The sequence below is a fragment of the Patagioenas fasciata genome, chromosome 1, assembly GCF_037038585.1.
Source record: "Patagioenas fasciata isolate bPatFas1 chromosome 1, bPatFas1.hap1, whole genome shotgun sequence".
In the NCBI taxonomy this organism is placed as follows: Eukaryota; Metazoa; Chordata; class Aves; order Columbiformes; family Columbidae; genus Patagioenas; species Patagioenas fasciata.
Window position 1 is genome coordinate 94,508,071 of NC_092520.1, and position 21,893 is coordinate 94,529,963.

At 39.7% G+C, this 21,893-nt stretch overlaps 1 protein-coding gene across 4 annotated transcripts in view; it reads left to right on the forward strand.

The window, feature by feature from the left end:
- Positions 1-517: 517 nt before the first annotated feature.
- The window catches only part of KCNJ15 (potassium inwardly rectifying channel subfamily J member 15), a 36,480-nt gene continuing 15,104 nt past the window's right edge, over positions 518-21,893 (forward strand). For 3 of the 4 annotated variants that reach the window (XM_065845639.2, XM_071811103.1, XM_071811109.1), the window contains exon 1: positions 13,003-13,385. The gene's annotated coding sequence lies outside the window, so the exon portion shown is untranslated. Of the gene's footprint in view, positions 610-13,002; positions 13,386-21,893 lie in introns of those variants that run through there. The other variant, XM_071811117.1, reaches the window with a different exon arrangement.

The following is a 21,893-nucleotide window of genomic DNA, read 5'->3' on the forward strand; positions in this document are numbered from 1 at the left end:
AGGACAGCGACACGAGGAATTGTAACCTCCAGATGTCCCGGTAATAACTCCCAGGCACACGATCTCATAATGTGGTATGTATTATGCTCCACAGTAGACTGCTCTATCTCAGACAAGTTTCTTGCAGTGCTGCTAATTCTTCTGTTATCCCTTTCCTCCCACAGTGCTGCGGGGAGGACATGAATGAGAGGTACTTCTGAACCCACGGCACATCACTGATGCTGGCAGCTCCCAACAAGACATGGGTCACAGTGTTGCGATAGGAATAAACCTGCCTCACTCCACTCTGTAACTGGAGAGACAAGCATTTTGGCCTCAAGTCACGTTCTTAAGCTTCTCCCTGGATTCCAGTTTCCAAAATACCAAAGTATAAATTCTTTTCTTTCTTCTTTGCTCTCCAGCTCTCCAGCTCACCACCTCAACCTTCTCCAGCAGCTGAACGTGAGGAAGCTGCAGGAGCAGTGGGGAACGGATCTGACTAGAGGAAACAACAGAGCCTCGGTAACCAGCGGGGCAGAATAGAAGTGGGATGAGCTTCTCAGACCTCAACAACTGACTGCTGAGACACTCCGGAGATGTCACCAAGAAAAGGAGCCCCTGTCTACTGAGGTAGGTGAAGAGGGAGGACCAGGAATAAATACAGTGGTGTGGAAAGGTATTTGTGGGTGCATGGCTGAGCAGAGGGAGTGAGGGGCTGGAATGACTGACAACAAGGAACAGTGTCATGAGTATAAACTGTCTTTATTCTAATGAAAAAATTAGTCAGGCTTTAACTATCCCAATTGAAATATTCAATCTTTCACTACACCAGATCACCCTGACTAGAGTTAGCATTCTATCACAGCTTGAATAACCAAATGTATCTGTTTAAGTATCTTTTCTAGCTCTGCATATTCTGTTAGAAGGTCTGAACCTTTCTTAAACTTATTCTCCTCATACTGCCAGAGAGATGAGTGGAACTGAGAATAATGCCTGTAATATTCTTCAATATTCTCTCAGTGGCTATGCAGCACTGCAGAGCACTTGTTGCTGGTTTTCAGCTTAGGGAGAATTATTTGCTTTAACAATGATACACTGAAGTGGAGTTGAAGTGCATAACTCTCCCTCCCTCACACACACACACACACACACACACAGTTACTCTGCCCTTTGTAATAGTTAATACAACATCCACAGTATGACCCAGTCTCTGAAGAGTGCAGTCTGGTCCCCAGCGAGAGGATCACCCTGAAAGGAGCTAGAACATCTAGGATGAGAAGCCCTACACAAATGCAAGATGATAGTGCTAATAGTATTAAGTACCTTGTAGTTATGCATTGCAGGGGTCAGAGATGACTGAATGATCTCAGCAACAGTATTTGCAGTAATAGGTTTGCACAAAGAGGTCACTTAGAGATAAAGTGGCAGTTAATTCAAAACAGAATTTCAGACTTAGCTTTGCCTTTTCCCCCCTCTTTGAAGGAAATAAGAGGTGACACAATTGGATTAGATACACATTTTAGGCTTTTTCAGAAACCAAGATATTATTTACTGAAAAGATTGTAATGTTTTCAAGCTGATAAATGCAGTACATTGTTTTTGGCATGCATATAAATTCTTAAAACAAATACTATATCCCAGAAATTTTGTAGAAGCTCCTTTGGACTCGTGACAGTCTATTAGTTAAATATGGGCTTTGTAGCACTATAGGAAAATGTACATTTTTACAGAAGCTTTGCAAAATTTGGCAATGCCATCCAGCCCAGCCCTCTTTGTTGTGTAACAAAGCTCTTGAGATTAATTTTTTATGGACTCAGTTGCCAAATTCCACAGAATTTGGGCTACTCTTAACTTGATAGTAAGACAGTGAGTGAGATAGAGATGTACTTTGATTAGCAAATGTGTCAGGAGCAGAGATGAGAGAGACTCTGAAGTGAAGTAGTTCCAGAAACCCAGGAATAGCAAAAGACCCCTTCCTTCTTCAGCATCATGTTATCTGGCATCACTGGAGGTGACAGTGGTCTGGTCTGCCAAGGAAAGTGTATAAAGCCCGCTTCTAGAAAGCACATATGCCATCTAATACAGATGTGTGTATACAAATTCAGGTTTTACTTACACACAGGTACCTATCTCAATGCAGATATAGGTATGGACTACAATTATTGTAATTTAATTGGCTTTCATTTCAGAAACTGCTGGCAACAGGTACAGTAGTTCTTTTGAGGTGGACCACTTCTCTCAGCCCTCTCTTCTAGCATCCAGCTGGTGTCATCTTTATTAGAGCTCTGTGAAACATTTTAATTTTTTTGGAACTACAAATCAGGAAGGATTCACCTGTTTGAGTGTGCACCCAAACCCAGAACTGGCAGAACATCTTGTAATGTGTTGCGTCCAAATACTGTCTTGCCAATGCTGGAATTAAACTCTCTCACCCAGTTTCGATAGCTTCAGATTCCTGGAGGTTCAACTTATTGGAAATTCAGAGCCCTTTCCATGGCCTAGGCTTGATGGCCAAGCTCCAGAAAAACATCAGTGTGGCTCACTACGTTCTTCTGGACAGAGTGGGTGACTGTTTGGCCAGCCTATTTTGTTTAGCAGAAGGGAGGGCCACGTCAGGGCCTACTGTGTGGCCAGCACCAGATGGTTTTCTCTGTCTGTCCAAAGCGAGCCTGTCTTCATCATCCAGATGGGAAACTGGGTCTGGCCTCTGAGACAGACTTACCCATCTAGCTCTGTGAGCTGCCTGCCTGTAGTCTCTGTTCCCCTCACACCTGGCTCATTATTCAGTGGAAATCTTATGGTTTAAGTCAAGACAGAGTGCTCTACTGCTTCTGTTGGCCTGTAGAAAGCACCTCAAACCTCCCATGTCCAAGTACAGGACTGTGTTACATGACAGCTCTTGGAGGCAGTCCTCTAAGGTGTTTTTTGGTGACTTCAGGCCACTGACTTACAAGAATGAAGAAATCTCACTACAGATCACCTGGGATATATTCAAGGAAGTGATACAAAACAAAGTGAAGGAAGTTATTGGAAAGTACACATAGTTAATGACAGTCTAGATGAGCAATAAAACAAGGCAATATGAAGAAAATGTAAACAAGCCAAGGCTGAAGGGAAACAAAAGAAGTAAATATATCTTGCAGAAAATTGAACAAATTACTCTGAGGCTGGACAAGCAGGGAAAGATCTGAGGGTAGATCAAGAAAACAAAGCACAAGAGCAATCTGTTAAAGGTTAATTTCTGTGGAAAGTGCAGTTGGGCCAATAATACCAACAATTAGGAGGAAAAGAGTGGTGAAACACATACCACAAAGGTGAGGTAAATATGAAGGAAATATTTTGAAGGCTGCCTTAGCCAGATTTAGAAGCTTGCAGTCTACCCTGCAATGCAAACATAGTAGGCATGCTTGAATAGGCTCAGTTCCTTCATCAGAAAACTCTGCTCCAAGAAGGAGTTAAAAGCAGATGTTGTTCAAGAAGAGATAAATAGCACAGCTGGCATTTTAAGGGCTGGAGGAACAAATTCTGCAAAAGCAGAAAAACATCTGAAAATGCATATTGGAGCAAGGGAATGTTCAAGGTAGCTGAATAAAGAAAATAGCTGAATGAACCCTGAGGAAGAGTTCCTTTCATTCCAAGCAATCCAGAGGTAGAAGTTCATTGTCCTGATGAAATAAATTGTCAACAGTCTACAGTTAGCTGCAGAATAGGGGGAAGAGACAATGTGTCTTCAAATGAGAGTATGTTGCAGTGGTCAGGGTATCAGTATTTCAGCAGTACATGGAACTGTATGGGGAATAGAGACACTCCACCGTGACTCTGCTGTCACTTTCTGCTGGATTCATCGTAGCATTCAGCTGGGATATGTTGTGAGAAGTAGAAGACACATAGGGAACTCCACATAAATGCACTGCTAAAAGCTATGTTTGAACTCCCACACAACAGTGCCATAAAGAATTATGGGTGTCAAGCAATTGCTTCCTAAAAAAATTCAGTGAATGACAAAACAGTATGAATTCACCATCACTTTTTGCTTTTAATCAGGTATTAGAAATAATAGATGTCTCAGAGAACAAAGCCACTGGCAGTCTGATGTAATTGGATATCTGACAGATATTCTTAGAGAGCATACAAAACTGAAGGAATTATTTAACAATAATTGTCATGCAGAGGAATTAGTTGCATCTAGGAAAAGTAAGTTATAAAACAAGCAGATTATTTTGTGCACCTTATAAACTTCATTTTTGCTAGGCATTCTGTTGTGCTTGGGATTAAAAGTATTATATTAAAGTGTTGTATTTAATGTCAAATACAAATGTATCGAGACAGTACATGAACAGTACATCTTTGTGGACTGAATAATGCAGTCAATGAATGCAGATTAATAGGCACTCAACGGCTGAACTTGGAACAATAGCAGATGTTAAGTGCAATCATTTGAAGGCAAATGAGTAAAGTGGTGGGAGAACTGGAGGTGAAATCAAGGCATGGGAAAGACTGAACCTGAAAAGATTATGATGATAGGAATAGTGCAGAATCAAACAGATAACAGAATGCCAGAGATAGTAATGCAAATGCAGCCAAGGTCAGTTTAACAAGAAACAGCAAGAACAGGTTGGTCTGAATGGGTTCAACTAAGTGGGCTGATGCCCTACACAGGGATGTAGGCAAACTGGATTCAGCGGAGTAACAAGTCTGCAGTCAGGGACAAGCAGCAATGCTGCTCTGTTCCCAGTGTCTGCTGAAAGCCTGGGTTTTACAGAGAAAGAAGACATTTAAAGAGATCATTCAGAGTTGTCTGCAAAAGTTTTGGTGCATAAACTGAGATTTCTGTGTAACTTACCTTTGGTTTCCTGCACACTGGTTGTGATGTTTAACTGAAGCCATCCTATCTGTTTCTAGAAAGCCTATCTCAGATTTTCATGTAGCTTGTGCCTTAAAATCTGTGACTGAAATCCCTGTAGGACCAAACCATAGGAGATTAATTTATATCTATATATTAAACAACTGTTCAGCAGTATTAAAGATTATATTGCAACTAAATTTTATCTGCCCGCAACTTGGCACCAAATGAAGCTATAATCTGGAGGATGTGCAGACTAGACCTACTGAAACAAATACATTTACACTCACAGAGACCTTTGGACAGCTCTAGTCTTTATTGTAGCCTTTAGGGAAACTGGCTTTTCCTGTCTGTACAGTATCTTTCAGACATATTTTCCGTGAAAGATAAAATCAAGAGAATGTGTGGGGGTATATGAGGCCACCTGGGTGCTATGTCTCAACAGCAGACATCGGTTTTTGTTTTGAGATTGTTTTTCATTTTCAGTGCTGCTCGTCCTCTCTGTCCTAATGAATCGTCTGTGGCCTTTAGAGCCCTGAGAGAGCATTTTCAAACATAAGAACCTGTAGTTCAGCATCTGTATAAATGTTTTGAGGCTGCTTCAAATGTCCTGCTTTTGAAAAATACAGAGCATCTGATGTCTTTGGCATTGCATTAACCAGCCTTTTAGGAAACAAGCTAGTTTATGGCAACTGATGGGAATGCACACCCTTTTACTTCTTAACGAACAGCTTGAGAAAAACTAGTATCCCATCTAAGAGATACTCAAAGAGACAAAACAGACCCAGTGTTCTGTCACATGGCTTGTTGTGTTACCATGTCTCAAAGACTTTATTTAACACCATTTGTCAATAGTTGCCTCTGTAACCCAAGAGTTCTTGATATGAATCTGGTAATGTTGGCACTTGTATTTAAAGGAGATTCTTGCTCAGTTCAGTATCTCACAGCTAAATCTCTCTTCTCTTTACCTGCTGCCATTTGCAAGCCTAAACAGTCCTTGCAAACAGTAAAGTCAGGAGAGCTCTGAGTTGCTTTTCACACTATTACTTTTCTGCTTTGCATGATGGATGGTAGGATTTATTATAGCTCAGAGGAACAAAGCAGTTGCTGTACAATCTGCCCCAGGCAAGCCATCCTGGCAACAGCTGAAAAGTAATAGCCATGGTCTCTGAAAAGATTTTGCTCACAATTTCTGAAAGAATTCACCTTTGGGGCAGGGAGCAAGCATGGAAAAATGCAGCCCCAAAGGTCAGCATTTCGCAATACTTATGGCATATAAAAATAGGAGGTTGTGTTGGAAACTATGGTGCAATCATAGTGACAATGGGTGTGGCCAGCACAAATGTGCCATTTTCTTGTCACGAAACAATCATTTTCTTCCCTTATAATATCAGGGATTATATCTTACTTCCTTTCTAAGTTGAGTTCAGTGGGTAAACTATGACAGCTCTGCTTTCTGTAAAATTTGATCTTAAAGTTGAGTCTTTTTAGGACTGTCTGGACAAATGTTTGCACTTCGCTTTTGGAAGACCACTTTCCTAATATTTTTGTAGTAGGGCTGCATGATCTATGTTGATGATAGTAACCCTAGGGACAGTTTTCGTGCATACACCCTGTACTACAAACACCTTCCCCTTATTACTCTTCTTTTTTGCACTTTCAGTAGTATTATATGCTCTGTCAACCTCAATAGTTGTCTGCAGGGTCACTTCATAAGCCTCTTTGATAAAGTATGGCGAAAGTACATACAGGTCCTTTAATTGAAGCCAGAAGTTATTTTTCAGGAAGGCACATTTAAAATGCACGAAGATACTAGTTTAATTTGTCATACCTTTTCAGAACTGCTTCCTGAGAGGCTATGTAGTCTCGCATCTGAAAATGGCAATACTGTATTTTTGTCCCAAACAGTCACAGACTTCTACAGCTCAAAGCAATTCCATAAAGAAAGTCCAGAATGGGTGTTGTCACAGGACTCTTATTGCTGCTCGTTAAAATAATTTTCCAGGTAAAATAATCCATTATTTCTCAAATTGCTCCAAAACAGAGCTCCATTAAAATATCAATGAGTTTTAAAGGTAAGGAAAAACCTAACCTATCTGCCAGAGACTGCTAAGAACTGTGCTTGAGGACCAGAAACCGTGGCCCTGTGGGGTGAATTCAGACTGGACTCTACAGATTTGGTGACCCAAATAAACTGAAATCTGACTAGGAGAGATTTACTTTCCCCTTGCTGTCCTCCAAATTGTGCTATTGAAGAGATGTGACAGGATATAGCTAGGAGGTACTGAATACGCAGGCTTTTCTTTGACTGATGATTGTTCTTTGTGCCACAGAAAACACATCAGTAGAAGGAGGAATCCAATGGCTGAGAAGCTGGGGTTTTCCAGCATTCCCCAGAAGGATTTCTGGTAATCAGGGCAGCTCTAACTAGGGAAATTCACACTGCCCAGAATCATGGTTTGAGGAGAAACCACAGGAACACTGGGGGTACTGGCCACCATGGGTCAAGTGGAGGCAAATGCTAGATCACAGAAAACTGCCTCCTTTTCTTGTGGTCAGTGGTTCTTGGAGCTGACTCCTTTCAGCCCTGCTTCTGCTAGCATCCTGTGGAGCAACTTTTCTGGGCCATAACCCTTGGCCGTTTTTTAGGCCAGATATCCTGCTTGTAGCTGAGAGTAATCTTCAGGATTGTGTCCTGCAGAGCATAGCTCTCCATGATTGTAGATTCGATTCTATTTCAACAAAACCAATGTTATGTTAGAGTTATGACCTCAGTGACCTGGAGAGCTGTCTACTATTGCTCTCACAAGAATGAGCACTGTAGCACTACAGGAAGCATCTTTGCCTGGTGGGGTCCTACCAGCAAGGTGAGCAAATCATCCCTATGGAGAGATTTACGCATCCTTCTGGCAATGATGTGACAAAGCAACCATGCACCCAGCACAGAAAGCAAAGTCAAGTGGCCTGGTTCCAGGAATTTGAGGTGAATTTTCTCTCCTTTGGACATTTTTGGGCAGATTGGTGAGAAAGTGAACTTGAAATCCAATTCTCATTTTCACTCTGGTGTGGAAAGTCAGCTTGGATTTGAATTCCTTCTTGCGAATCTACCCCAGATCTTGGCTAGAACCAAAACCAGAGGATGCTTGTTTCTGCAGCCAGGGAGAAGGAAGCCAAATGCACCTGGATATGAGCATCTTTTCTCATGGGGCTGTTTTTTCTCCAGAGCTTTCTGCCACTTGGTAATCCTTTTGACATCTTGGGTGGTAAGATGTCAGCACTTCTGTCAGCAAAATCAATGCCTCTCGGCAGGAGCTTAAATTTGGAAGTTGTGGTTTGCAATCAAAGTCCTTCAATCCCCAGCAAGACACCAACCTTCCTGAGGCTCTGAAACCCTAAGCCAGTTGGATGAAGGGCAACCACCTTCCCTAATCATAGAATGATGTGAACAGATAAGCCACATCTCAGCAACTGCAGTCTCCATGAAGCGAAGTTACTTGAGATGCAGTCAAAGCTTTTGAAAGCACTAAGTGTTGTGGTAGCAGGGTTTCCACAAAGGTCACTGCTCTCTTCATTGAGAACAGAGCTGGGGCCTCCTCAGCCAGATCATTCTGTCTGAAAGCTGGTCAAGTGGAATAAAACCCCACTCCAATTATATGCTTTTAATGTGCACAAATATCCCTTAGGAATGACAGTGTCAGTCACAACCTCTCACAAGGCAAAGAACATATGGTGGAGGGCTTGTACACAAACCACCACAATAAACCATAGCAGGCTGGGTAATGTGCTGTAAATTCCTCGATGCAGCCACTTTTGCAATGTCAACAGAGGAGACAAAAGAAAGTAGATGGAAAAATGTGCGTAAACCACCCTAAGAGCACACATATGCAGTGTGAGCATGATTTCAGATTTTGCTGAAGTGTGAAAATTCATATGTTCATTAGTATTCACGTGCTTGGAGAATTGCATTTCCTACAGCACCTTCAGGTTCAATGTTTTACCTAATCTCATGGGAATGTGTGTAATGAATTTTAGTCTTTTCAATTTTTTTAAAATCGAGAACCAGTAAGAAGCAAATAATTGGTTTTATTTACAATTAAGATTAATACTCTATTGAACAGGGGCAAAATACAACAATTAGGAGACTATTCTAAAACATGTAAAGAAAACATACAGTAAAGAAAGTGTAAAGTCACAGGAGAGTTTCTCTGTGTTTAACAAGAACCAGTTTGGGATTAAATACTTTGAATGTCTCATATTCAAGTGTTCTGGTTTGGAAAGTATATATTTATATTTCTGTACAAGAAAGTCTGTGAAACTTTAGCTGCAGGGGATCTTCTGGTAAGCTTATGAATAAGAAAATAAATTTTATGTTTTTTTCTTACTTTTAAAACCACTATTTAATGTGAACAGCAATGTGGGTTATTTTCAGCATTTTTAATTAATGCAATTTTAATCCTGGAGGTTTCTTGTACAGAATGACTATGTATAATTCAAATAATGTTTGCTAAAATGGTATTTGCGCTTAGTCCTGCATTGTGCATTGTATTTTGTTATTGTTAGTATGAAGTGGGTGGTTTCAGTTGCATTTTTACAGTACTTGCTTTCACATTTTGAAGTAATGAGTCCCTGCACAACTTAGGCAGCATTCCTACCAGCCTTTCACTAACACTCCTACTAACTGAAGACCTTGCTATTATTGATGTAATTTTTCAAAAGCTAACAATAAAACCAGAACAAAATAGCTTGCGTAAATTAAGGTGGAAAGCCAGCTGGTACATGGAGAAAACATTAAGTTCTAGCAGTTTAGTACTGAAATATATAAGCAGTGTTTAACCTGCAAGACTGAAATGTCTGCAGAATGAAGAGTGCCATGAATAATGGCAGAATAATTCTGGTCTCCAGCCAGCAGAACTGAACCTTTTACTAAATTGTTTTAACTTGGAGGGTACACTAAAAAAAAAAAAAAAAAAAAAATTTGCATGAGATAAATTTTTGTGCTTTTCCTTCCCATCTTTATTGTATTTGTCATGAAATGCCTCTAAGGTTTGACTGTACTATCATCCCAATATAACAGAGGGAACCCAAGTCCTGAGGGACACAATATGCAAGAGTGTTTAGGCACCTGTGTGATTTCTCTGGGATCTGTGCTCCTCTGTCCTTTTGAGGATCTGAGCGAGGGTAGACAGGACTCAGCTCTACACAGATACTTAGATGCATGAAAGTACAAATAGGTGCTTAGTGGTTCTCAGGTGACATGTCTCTTCAAGACATCTTGAACTTGTTTTGTGCAATGTCCATTTCTAGCCTCGTGTCTATTTTTATATAACAATCCCATTTACTTTATGTCCTGTGTCTGATTTTTAACTCATGAATTTGGGGTTCTCAGCAAGAGCAAATATTTTACTCTTTTTATCCCAAGAAAAAGAGATAAGGTTTGAATTGTCACTGTGTCTTTTCTCCATAGCTGCTGCAGACATTCTCATGAGCTGATGATTGGTCACTCACCACATGAGAAGTTCAAAGCACTTTTCAATAAAAGATTGGACTTTTGGATTGAGGATAAGTTGGAGGTTCAGGTCTGATGTGTAGGACTAACTTTTCTACCATGGAGCTTCATTTTATTGTCTCTTTTCCTAGCTTAACTCTATCCAGATCCAATATAAGAGCTGACAATGCCCTAAGAAAGTCTCTTATCATCATGGGATTTCCTGCTCCGCTTTATTGATTGAAGAAGTTTGGATAAGTATTTCAACTTGTCTAGCCCAAGCTTTCGAACTCTTACCTGTTGTTGCTGTAAGGAGACAAGTTTATGAGCTTCGTTACTGAGCTAAAGCTGAAAAAACAGCTTGTGAGCTTACGCATTATGGAGGGCAGGAACTAACAAATTACCTTCTCTGTTTAGCCTGCCTCAGCAGCCATGTGGGAACAGTGCAGGAGCACGTGGTCACCCATCAGGAAACATCACTTGTTTAAAATAGTTTGCTTGTAATAAAGGAGGAGTAAGAGCTGAGCACAAACAGCTATTGGCAGGCAGCTGACTTAGGGCACCCTATGTCCTGCTCTTCCTCTGCTGGCCATGCAGTCCTCTTGTTCCCCTTGTAGGAGCTCCCAAAGTCGGGTGATCCCAAGATGAGGTGCTTCATATCACTAGGCTGGCAAAAAAAGTAACCCTGCAGACATATGGCACTTTCCTTTTGATTTAGCAGGCTGATGGGATTCAATAAGGGGGTTGGACAAGCACCAGACGTGGTGCAAAGGTGGAGAAGAGACAGCACAGTTAAAGTAGCAGGAAAATGGAGGATGAGAAATTGGAAGACCACTTTGCATGGCCACGAGCGGTGCAGTTAACTCAGTAATCTTCTATGGCCTTTCCATAGCTTCTTGGGAAAGAAGTTTTGAACTCATCATTTACTGCTAAGAGCCCTGATCATCTGTGAGCTCTCTGCTAAACTGATGAATAGAAAACTGTGTTTGAAGAAAGGTATTTGCATTTTCAAATCAAGTGTGCAAAGCTGGAAAATGCCCATGCAACTTAAATTCTACCCCTCTGCTCTGCCTGTTTGTCTTCTGGAATGGGGTAAGGATCCACCGAGTATTAGCAAAACAGCACGGGAATTAAACATTTTACTGTAGTGTGTTTGCACAAAGTGTGAAATGCATCATTCAGCGCGTATCCTTATGTTTTCCCAATGACCCCTCACACTACTGCTGATTTCATGGTCACTGTGCTGTCATGGATGCTGATTTGGTGGATGTGTGGAACCAACGCATCAGAATACTAATATTTGGTTATGATTTGGGCAGTTTCCCAATCTGTGCCAGAAGAAAGAAAACGTCTAACTGGGGATTTTTAATAGTGTATAATTTAGTTACAGCTAAACATAAGTTAATTTATTATTGAAAAAGAGTTTCTAGTCTAGGTGCTTCATCCCTTGACATTGCAAAGGGCTTTGCAAACAGAAGAGCTTATTTGAAACAGAAAAAGATATTCACAAGCATTTTTTTTTAATAACGAAAACTGATAGGAGCTGTTGCCATCTCCCTCATAGTAAATATAGAGAAAGAGATATGAGTACAACATGTTCATGGATTGGAGAACAATCCAAGTCGTGTGAAATTCTTTAGTCTCTGGCAAAGCAAAAAAAAATCACATCTAACTGTTGTGCTTTTAAATGTAAAACAGCTGCTCCCTATGGGTACTGCATGAATGCCTACATACTTGACAACTTGACAGCAGAATTCCAGCCTCTAGTTTCCTATGGTTCCATATAATGACATTATTAATGTCTGTTAATTGCATTAAAATGTCTGTTTACCAAGACTACTGAAGAAAGGAGAGATTTTGCTTTTGCTGTTTTCTCTGTGAATTTGAGGTGGGCAGAATTTCATTACTAAAGCACTCACCCTGTGTGTTGATCTCCTCCCTCCCCCAAGCAAAAGGGAATGAAGTTAACCTGGCTTCAGCAGGACCACAGGATGTTTCTGCAGGTAGTGCTGAAGCTACAGGTGTATTGGAGTAGCTTGCTGAGATATGTAGTTCCTGGAAGCAGTATTCCTGGGAATATGCACACAGAAGAACGACATCCAAAGGCTATCACATTCACCTTTGTAGTACTGCAATGACTTCCCTTTCACTGGTGCTGTTTGAATTGTGTTCTGAGCATCCCATCAAATACCAGTGGTACCAATGGCAGAGTACAGGCTTCACAGATGGCAAGCATTCACACCTCTTCCTTGCTGTGTTCAAGGTACCCAGTTTTCCCCAGTTCAAATCAGCACTGCCTATGCTTACTGCATCTAGGAAACAAGAGCAGAAAGGCACTTGAAGCAAACCCAAAATCAGTAATCAGAGGGAAAGAGTGTTGTGGCTAAACAGATTGGAAACTTTGGTGGTTGGTGATTTCAGCTGCATCTGTGGCTGCTACAGCTCAATGTGTTACAACCGTGGTATGAATTTATTTCAGATGAGTTTCAGCCTCCTTTTTGCCAACAGAAAAGGTTGACTTTTTATTCTTATTACTCTTTTCTTAACATTATACAACCACTTGTAACCTTATTTATTTAGGCAATAAGGCCTTTAAGGGACTTTGATCAGCCTAGCTAAAGTTTCTTCAAAGATTAACTGATGTTCTTTAAAAGTACATCAGTTTCCTCTTAAGCAGGTATTTGCTTACCACGTAAGTGGGTGTTGAGTGCTATGTAGTTATAAAGTTTGCTGGGCTCAGATGTAGATTTCCTTAAGACATAACTGCTGACATCACTAAGTCTTCTCTCTGACTATTTTTTTTCTTCCTCTGTTTCCCCCTCCCTCCCTCCCTCTCCTCCCTCTCTCTCTCTCCAGTTTCTTTATTCAGGTAATTCCAACTCAGACTTATTCCAACATGTTTTTGACTGACAGTGAGGGAAGGGAAACTCTCTGACAGTTGTGTTTCGATTTTAAATTTTTTTTTAAACTGTGCTCACATGCTTTATTGAAAAGACGTCCAGCCTTTTATCAAAAAGATTGTTTGACTTGTCATGACGATAACATCTAGTAAGGAATCTGAACATTGCTCATTTACAGGTAAGAGGTATTTGTCAAAAATGCATACAGTGCTCTGGAAACTGTGCGTAACTGAAAGATAATTAGTAGGTTCTTTTCCAATTTTCCTCTTATTTTAGTAATTTAAGGATTTAGAAACTATTTGTAAAAGAAAAAAAAATGTTTATAAGATTATGCCTTTTAGTGAACTTTTGAGATACAGGCAGTTTAGAGATGATAAAGCACAAGCTGTCATGTTTTGGTCTTTCCACTGGTACAAACTACTGAATGTGAGGTTTGTAATGTATGTTGCTGATATTTTTATATGTTGGGGAGGAGGGCAGATACCGAACCTTTCTTTGTTAATGTTAGCCTGCCAGAGACTCTTTCTTATAGAAATTCATAGTGCTTTTTAGGCTCTTAGAAGCATAATTTTCAGTCAGTACTTGTTTTCTTTTTTTTCTTTTTTTTTTTTTTTTAGATGCAGAAATCAGTTTTAGTTGACATATGGGAAAACTTGTCTAGAACTTTATACAGCCCCTGTTACCTATCTGTATAAGAAAATATTATGTAAGTTTTCTGTGGTAGGTATAAGGAATGTAAACATGTCTGAGTTAGAGAACATCGTGCATTTTCTTCCAACTTCTGCATGTGTCTTCATATTACTTGTTTATGACAGGTTTGCTTTATCCTCAGTAATCAGTCTGAGTCTGTGGTGCAAATTCCCCTCTACTTCAGTGTTGCTCATTTTTACCTCCGTTTTTATTTTCACATAGGGATCATGCTGGAAAGAGATTTACAGATAAGTTCCTTTTTTCTCCATGACGTGCTGGTTCCAAAAAGGAACAAAGCTGGCTTTCCTTTGCAAACGAGGAGTATCTACATTACTTTTTAACTAACTTTGTTTCCTGACTTGCTTTTGGCTGTATTGTACTTAGAGGTATTTCTAGAGTCTTTCTGATAACAGCACCTGAGTATCTATCTGCCAAGCCTATTGTCTGCTATTTCTTCTTTCAAAATTGAAAGGGGGAAAGGGGCAGCTTGCTATTACAGGAATGTCTTCTTTATTTCCCTGGTTACAAAATGTCACTATGCTCTCTGCACTCTCTAATAATCAATTTATAGGAGGGAGGAAGCAAGCCTGAAATTCAACTTAGTGCTGGTTATGCAGTACAAACTGGCATTACTGTTGTAAAGTGGAGTGTAGACGAGACCAAAAACTTCCCCAAGAATTTCATCCCAGTAAATGAGGCATGGCCTAGAGACAAAAACAGCAGCAGATGACTTGGTCTTCAGTCTTCCAACATACATACAATACTTCTGTCCTGTTACTTTTTATAGAATTTCAGATGAAAACAAATAGTTCTTTTTTATCCTGGCTCCTTCTGCAATGAAACAAACAAATCATCAACCCACAGATCTGTTTGGACCTCAAGTTTTGGTTTGTCCAGATTTCATCAGAGCAGTCTGGAATATTATTTCCTCCTCCTCTCTTGTTTCTTTCTCCTAAGACAGACAGTTCACACAGGCTGTATTCTTTTGGAACAGGTAGAGACCAAATCTGTGAAGTACCAGGCAGTACTCTTGTGAGGGGCCAAGAAAAACAGAAACCTAACTGTTTTGCATGCTGAACCTCAGAGCATTTTGAAATAAATTTTGATTCACTTTGCTTCCAGGAAAAACAAAGCAGGTTATGGGATATTTTTTTTTTTTTTAATGGAGGGAAAAATCTTTACCTTATTTGTTCCACTATGTATATGAAAATCAGAAAAAAAATGGTCAAAGAGTTAAAATCAAACTTTTTAGTTCAAAATGAATTTATTAAATGTTAAATATTTGAAAGCTACCTTCCTGCTGAGTTGTCCCTCACCCCTTGAAATGAGAGAACATTCATGGCTTACTTGAATGAGTTACTACAGGCTTGAGGATCATTTTAGCACTTAATATGTTTGGATCATTAACATGGTAAATAGCTTCACATTAAGAATGTGTGTCCTCTTGGAGTAAACAAGGCACAGCGGTAAACAGCAGGTCCCATTTACTGGCTGTGCATGAATTGAAACTCTTGATTATTCTGTACCTATCTAGCCTGGATGATGGGAAACACACATGGAGAGTAGTCAAAACCAGTGGATACATCACTAATTGGGCTGGAGGAGACAAAAAAAAGGAAGTAAGAACCATAGCATCTTTCCCTCATCCTAGGCATATGAAATAGTCTTTGTATGACTTGCATACTCTGAGGTTCACAGCAAGTTAGAGGTCATGGTCAAGCAGAAATGGAACAAGCAACAGCATGAATGCTGTGGGTATTGTCAGCTTTTACTGGATAAGATAAATGCTTGGACATAAAGAGGGTAAGCATATGTTTTTGGGTAATGCATCTGCAGTCATTTTTACCCATTGGAGAGAAAGGTGTTTGGTAAATTTCATTCTCCAGCAGAGCCTTGGGCTGGATTGGTGAAAGGCTGGAACTGAACTGCTGGGATGGACATAGGTTGGACACAGCAGGGATCTTGGGGAAGTGCCATGATGTTACACAGCTTTCCTATGCCTGCTGGACACCTTTGGGGTTATTGGGAAGCCTTGTGAGATTTAGTCACCATTGCCTGAGAATCTCCTTGTACACCTTGCTAAGGAGATGTGGCTACTTTGTATGTGTCAGTGATGAGCATTTGATCATTTTTGGTCTAGGTATATCATTATTTGCAATGCTTCTTTCCTCCCTGCACTGTGTCTGCTGAGGTATGAGAACCAGCTGCCTCTCTGCTGCCTTCCAGGGGGGGCTTCTTGATTAAGAAATGTCTTTCTTCCGCTTGTTCAAAGTAGCCCCTGCAATTTGACCTTCAGGTCACACTGCATTTTGGCTGGCTTTTAAGGTGGAGAGGAAGCCTAAAGCTTGGGAATTGAAGTTTGGTAGCTTTTAAAATCACATTTGACTGATTTCTGGTTTGTTTTTCTCATGGAGATTGTTGGCTAGATTTGTCCATGGTTAGAGAGCCCTAGGTAAACCACCTTCCCTTTGTAAATAAAAAGTGATAAAATAAAATAAGTTTTGATTGGAAAAATAGTATGGCCTGATTAGATTAATTTAATCTCCATTGCTTTCAATGAGGTGATTCAGTCTTGGTTAGATCATAACTTGCAGGATACCTCTCTAGTTTTACATTATGGACTTTTCCTTATCTACAATTAACACTTTTGCATTGAGGCTATATGATAAAATTGTTTATCTGTTAAATAAATTCCCGTAATCACCAATGAAATGATACACATAACAGTGCACCTACTTAGATTACTTAAAAGGTGTATTCTTAGCGTGAAATGATGAAGATAAAAAAGAAAAATGTATTACGATCAAAATTTCCCCCTTTCCACACTAGAATTACACAGCATGGGAAAAGCACATAACAAAAGAGATGTTCACAACATTTTGATCAGTAAATAAATTCTTCCTGGTTAAATGATTTTTACTTCAGTCAACACTTTCCAAGGTAAATGCCAACCAAAACCATGTTTCTGAATTTTTCTGACCTTGTCTATAAAGGTCCCCCTAAGTGTCCCCTTGTTTTCTATTCAGCAATGATGCATTCAAAGCTGTCTACCCTTAATCCTGGAAACTTCCATGCCAACTATCCTCTTCTGAACCCCCTCCAGCCTCTCACCCAAGTAAACAGGCTTCATTCTCCTGCTGCCCTATCCAGAACTAATGTTTCCTGAACATTTCCTTCCTCAAACACTTCAGCACCAAACCCATCAACAGTCCCCTCTCTTCACAAAAAAAACAACCAAACCATCACTCTGTGTATGGCAGCAGTGGATAAAAGGACCAAGGGAACACAAGAAAAAAATGTGCTTTCTGTGATTTTCCCAGCATTTGGGTAAGGCCAGAAGTATATCAGCTTGTGGAAGGCAGTGTTTGAGTGATAAAGGATGCTTGCAGTTCTGATTGAATTTCTTGCACAAAATGTTCTCACAACAATGCAAAAGCTTAGCATGACAAAAAGCAAAACTTTAAAGGCAATGTTTTATTTTATTACCACACTGAGTTTCATTAACTGGTACACTTGGCGGCCTCTGTGGTACATGGTAATTGGTCTCTTGACTGTTCCCATCTTACTGGCTTTAGATGACAACTCCTCTTTCCTGAAGATAGGCAGAGAGTCAATTGTTATAAGGGACTCTGTTTATGAGATATAAATTAACATAGCAAATGTCAGCTCTTGGGTGCTGGCCTTCAGTATACCTGCTACCTGTTGTGAAATGTGGGACATAAAAGGTGCTGAAAGCTCTTGTCAAGGCACAAAAGAGTCAAAGACTGAAATGGCCTGCAGTGTAAAATGTGTCCACAAGACTAGAGGTGAATGAACACGACTCAGACAGGTGTGGGAAAGCTAACAGTGCTGTTTTTATCTATGTATAAAGGACAAACAAAAGGCTTCAGGTCTGGTTCTTGTTCACACCATGGTCCTTTTACACTGCTATGGGAAATGTAAAGGTCAGAAGGGGTTCTTCAGCTGGTGGAATCACACCATGAGCTCCAATTTGAGGTCTGTTTGGTTTCATTTGTGAGAATAGATCTTAACAAGCAAAATTAATTGTATTATGCCATACTTCAGTTAGCTTTGCAGAGGTCTAAAGGTCTGTCATACTTCCAGAAATCCTAATAATATCTTGTTTTTCCTCATATCCTTACATTTATTGAGTTAATTATGTTAACATATGGCCACAAGCCTCGCTCCCTGTTCTCAGTACAGGTAACAACATCACTGGTGCTTCAGCCCAAGTCTTCAGGACTGCCTGGTCCTTGAAGTTCATTCCTACTCTGTTCAAGTGTTGCAGTTAAAAAACAAAACAAAACAAAATAAAAAAAATCCCAAACAAACCACAATAAAAATCACCAACACAAAACCAAAAACTGAAAACAAAAAACCCCAAACAACCCAAACACCCCCCACAAACAAACAAAAAAAAACACCAACAAAAACCAACAGCAACCCAAAATAACAAAACAATGACAAGAACAATGAACAACAAATAAAGAGTTAGTCAGCCCTAAATATATATCTTCAGAACAAAAATGTACAAAACTTAGTATTGGTTTATTTTCCTGTCAGCATAAAATGAACAAAGCTGCGACTTGGATCATTACTCAGAATAATATTTATTGGTAGTAAATCTCCTTCCCTTTGGAAGGTCTCAGGTGATATGGAACATTAAATCTTATTTTAAGATCATTTCTTAACGTTTATGTGCCAAAATCCAAGAAAACATTTCAGTGAGCAGTCCCAGTGATATATCCTCCTTCTGCACTGTAGCATGGGTGTTTGCTTTGGAGATATATTTCTGGTTTGTAAGCAGTGACAATGTAAGAGGGAGACACCATGACTTTAAATGCTTTAGGTCTTATAAATAACGATTACATTACCAAGGAAAAGCTTTTTTTTTCTGACTGCTTTATATGATCTGAAGAAACATGTTAACTACCCAAGCTGTCACATAAAGACTGACAATGTCACAGACATCAAAAATCTTTGTATTTTCACTAGAAACTTTGATTTAAGCATGTTGTTAATAATACATACTATATAAGCTCAAACATTAGCACTGAAATCCACAAAAAAGCTGGAAGAAGGACCAGATCCTCATGACCCAGCCTCAGAAGAAAACAATGGTCAAAGTTTCAGAATTGCTGCATTCCTAAAACTCCAGATGCTATCAACAGAAATCACTTCTGATCTTCAGCTTTGCTGATCTTAAGACAATGCATGCCACTGAATGGCTCTGGTTAAGTCTTCTCATTCTCAGCTGATTACTAGCTCTGGCTTGCGGAATGGCAGGTTAGGCATGGTGAAAAGCAGAGGTAGGTTTGAGCCACACTATGAAGAGGGAAACCTTTGGAGGAAGCAGTGGTGACAAAGATGTAGGGTGCAGGTTGTTCACAGGCAGACCCAGATGTCATTTTTTGGAGGTATCCAGTATCTTGCTTTAGACTCCTAGACAGCTTGCTTTTCCATAAGGATGTTGTTCATCTGCTCCAGTGCATAATTCATATTCTTTTAAAATAACTAAACTGTATGTGTGGTGGAAACAGTGCGTCATGTTGCGTGGTCTTGCCTTGGATTCCACACCGCACAGTATCTTCTACAGGATTTAACCTGAAAGGTTTCTTCAGTACAAGTCAGACTGACATGTATTTATTTAGGATATTTCAACTTCATATGTAAATGTGCTCTAAAATTTACATGTGCAAGCCTAATGGTTCCAAGAAGAGTAGGCATACCTTCACATGCACTGGAACAGTGTATTTCCATACAAGCAATAAACTTGCCACCTCTCAGAAGCACTGACTTTGCTATACAGGTGTAAGCATAAGACAAATCTCAGCTGTCTAAAAGTTAAAGATCTGGACTCTGCTCATCAGTCACTCCAAGGAGACAGGCACCTCCAGGCGTTAGAGTAAGAAGAGGCACATTCACTGTGTGGAGGTGTCCAGCTCTCTCCATTGTCTCTGGTGCCTTAGAGGAGTAGTTCAGAGTAGAGAGAAACCTTTTAGAGAACTACAGCGAACAGGGAAGAATTTCAACCTACAGAATTCAGCAACTGGCCTTGCAGTGTCTGCACCTTTAGAAATGGCTCAGTTTGCTAGATGCCTGGCAGCCAAGTCAGAACTTCTGTGTCACAGTGAGGTTTTAAGAGGTCTGGTATTCCCAGGCAAATTTTTAAAAAGCATATATCTGAATTTCTTCCAGATAAAAGTCACTGTTGTATAAAGAAGCATCATTCAAGGTATCACAGGTCTGCAGTAGGCAGATCCATCCTCGAAAAGGAGCACGTCCAAGAAAACAAATCTCTTGATGCTGAACATAGCCTATAATCAGAACATGTTAATTTTCACCATGCTGTAAATCCTCAACTTGCTTTACATTCAGATGAACAAAGAAGAAGAAAACCTTTGATCTGCTCTAAATGATTTCAGATATAACAGCAGGTGAGGCATGATGCAACACAAAGGAGGAACTTGCTAGGTGAGCATAACAACTAGCATATGTTTGTTGAGGTTTGTAATGTGTCCCAGAACAGGTGTATTTTCAGTATTTTGTTGGAAACTGGTGAAGGAAGGAATTTCATGTATGACAAAAGGGAAGCTACTGTGGAACAAAATAAGAGAAATCTGGAATATTAGGCATTGATTAAAAATAGGAACAAGGTAGCAACAATGAGGCCAGGGCAGTAGCTGTGGAAAGGTCAGAAAGTGAGCTTTAAGGGCATGAGATAATGAAAAAGATGTCTGCATAAATGAAGGCTGAAATTATGGTCAAAATAGTAGAGAAGACAAGATTTTTACCCTAGAAGTTCAAAAGATTTGGCTACAGGACAGATGAGAAGGACTGTAAACAAGAGGCGCGTTGGGAAATGGTTAATTAATAAAATAAAATTCTGGACTTGAAGAAAAGGTGGATTTTAGAGATGCTGTGGCATTAAGCTACCTGCAGACAAGAAGTCTGAACCATATAGCCAGTGGAGCAGAGGAAGTACTTTCAGACAGGGCATGTCCTTTCGGGAAAGTCTGGGTTTGACAGCATGTCACCAGAGCAGTGAATTAAGGGTTTTTTCTGCATTGCCATTGAGCTGTAGTCTGCCTGGTGGATTCACAGTCTCCAGGACTTGCCAGCAATTTCACTATCGTAACCCCATTTGAAATACGCTGCTGCAATTTGTTATATTTATAGTCCTGCTTAGCTACTTTTTGCAACAACTTATCTTTAGCAATTCTCTGTAAAATATGGATTCTGTTCAATAGCATAAAAATAACATATAAACAGCACTGAAGTAACATATAAATGTCTACTAGGTTTAGTGTTTTTCAATGAAAGTAGAGGCCTTATTGAATTAATTACTACAGGAAAAGCACAGAGGGTTAGAGATCAAAAAGTTTGATTTTTCCACTGGAAGAATGGTCTCCCGTGGGAGACGTAGTTGATTTCCTCATACCCCAGTTATTCTTTATGCCTGGACTCCTCAGACAGACTATATTTGTATTGATGTATCAAGGCTTATAAAAAGGCGACAGAAAGTAATTGAGGAATAGTGGTATTTTTTTGTTCTCATAAATCAGGCTACTTGGAAAACATCAAAGTGACTTCTGAAATTCATGGCATCTGGAAAACTTACAAAAAACAAGGTAGAAGTTGCTGAATCTTGTAGAATTTTAAAAATAAGTTTGTGGTATTCTGAATGTATTTGGAAACTATTCTCAGCAGAACATGAACAATGTTCTATTCAGTCTAATTACTTCAGTGATCAAAGCTAGACCTTCCCAAGTTCTCAACTGTAAAAGATTGTGGAGCTTTTGAGATGACACGGGATCAGAAAGAACACTCATAAAGATAAGGTATGTGTAAATAAACAAGTAAAATAACCTTCTTTGAGTATAAGGAAACGTAGTAACTTTGAAAAACAGCATGAGGGATTTTTCTTGTTTGACCACATTATCACTGCTTTTTTTTTTTCCAGCCTGTTACAGCATAGCTCCACAAAGCTTTTATG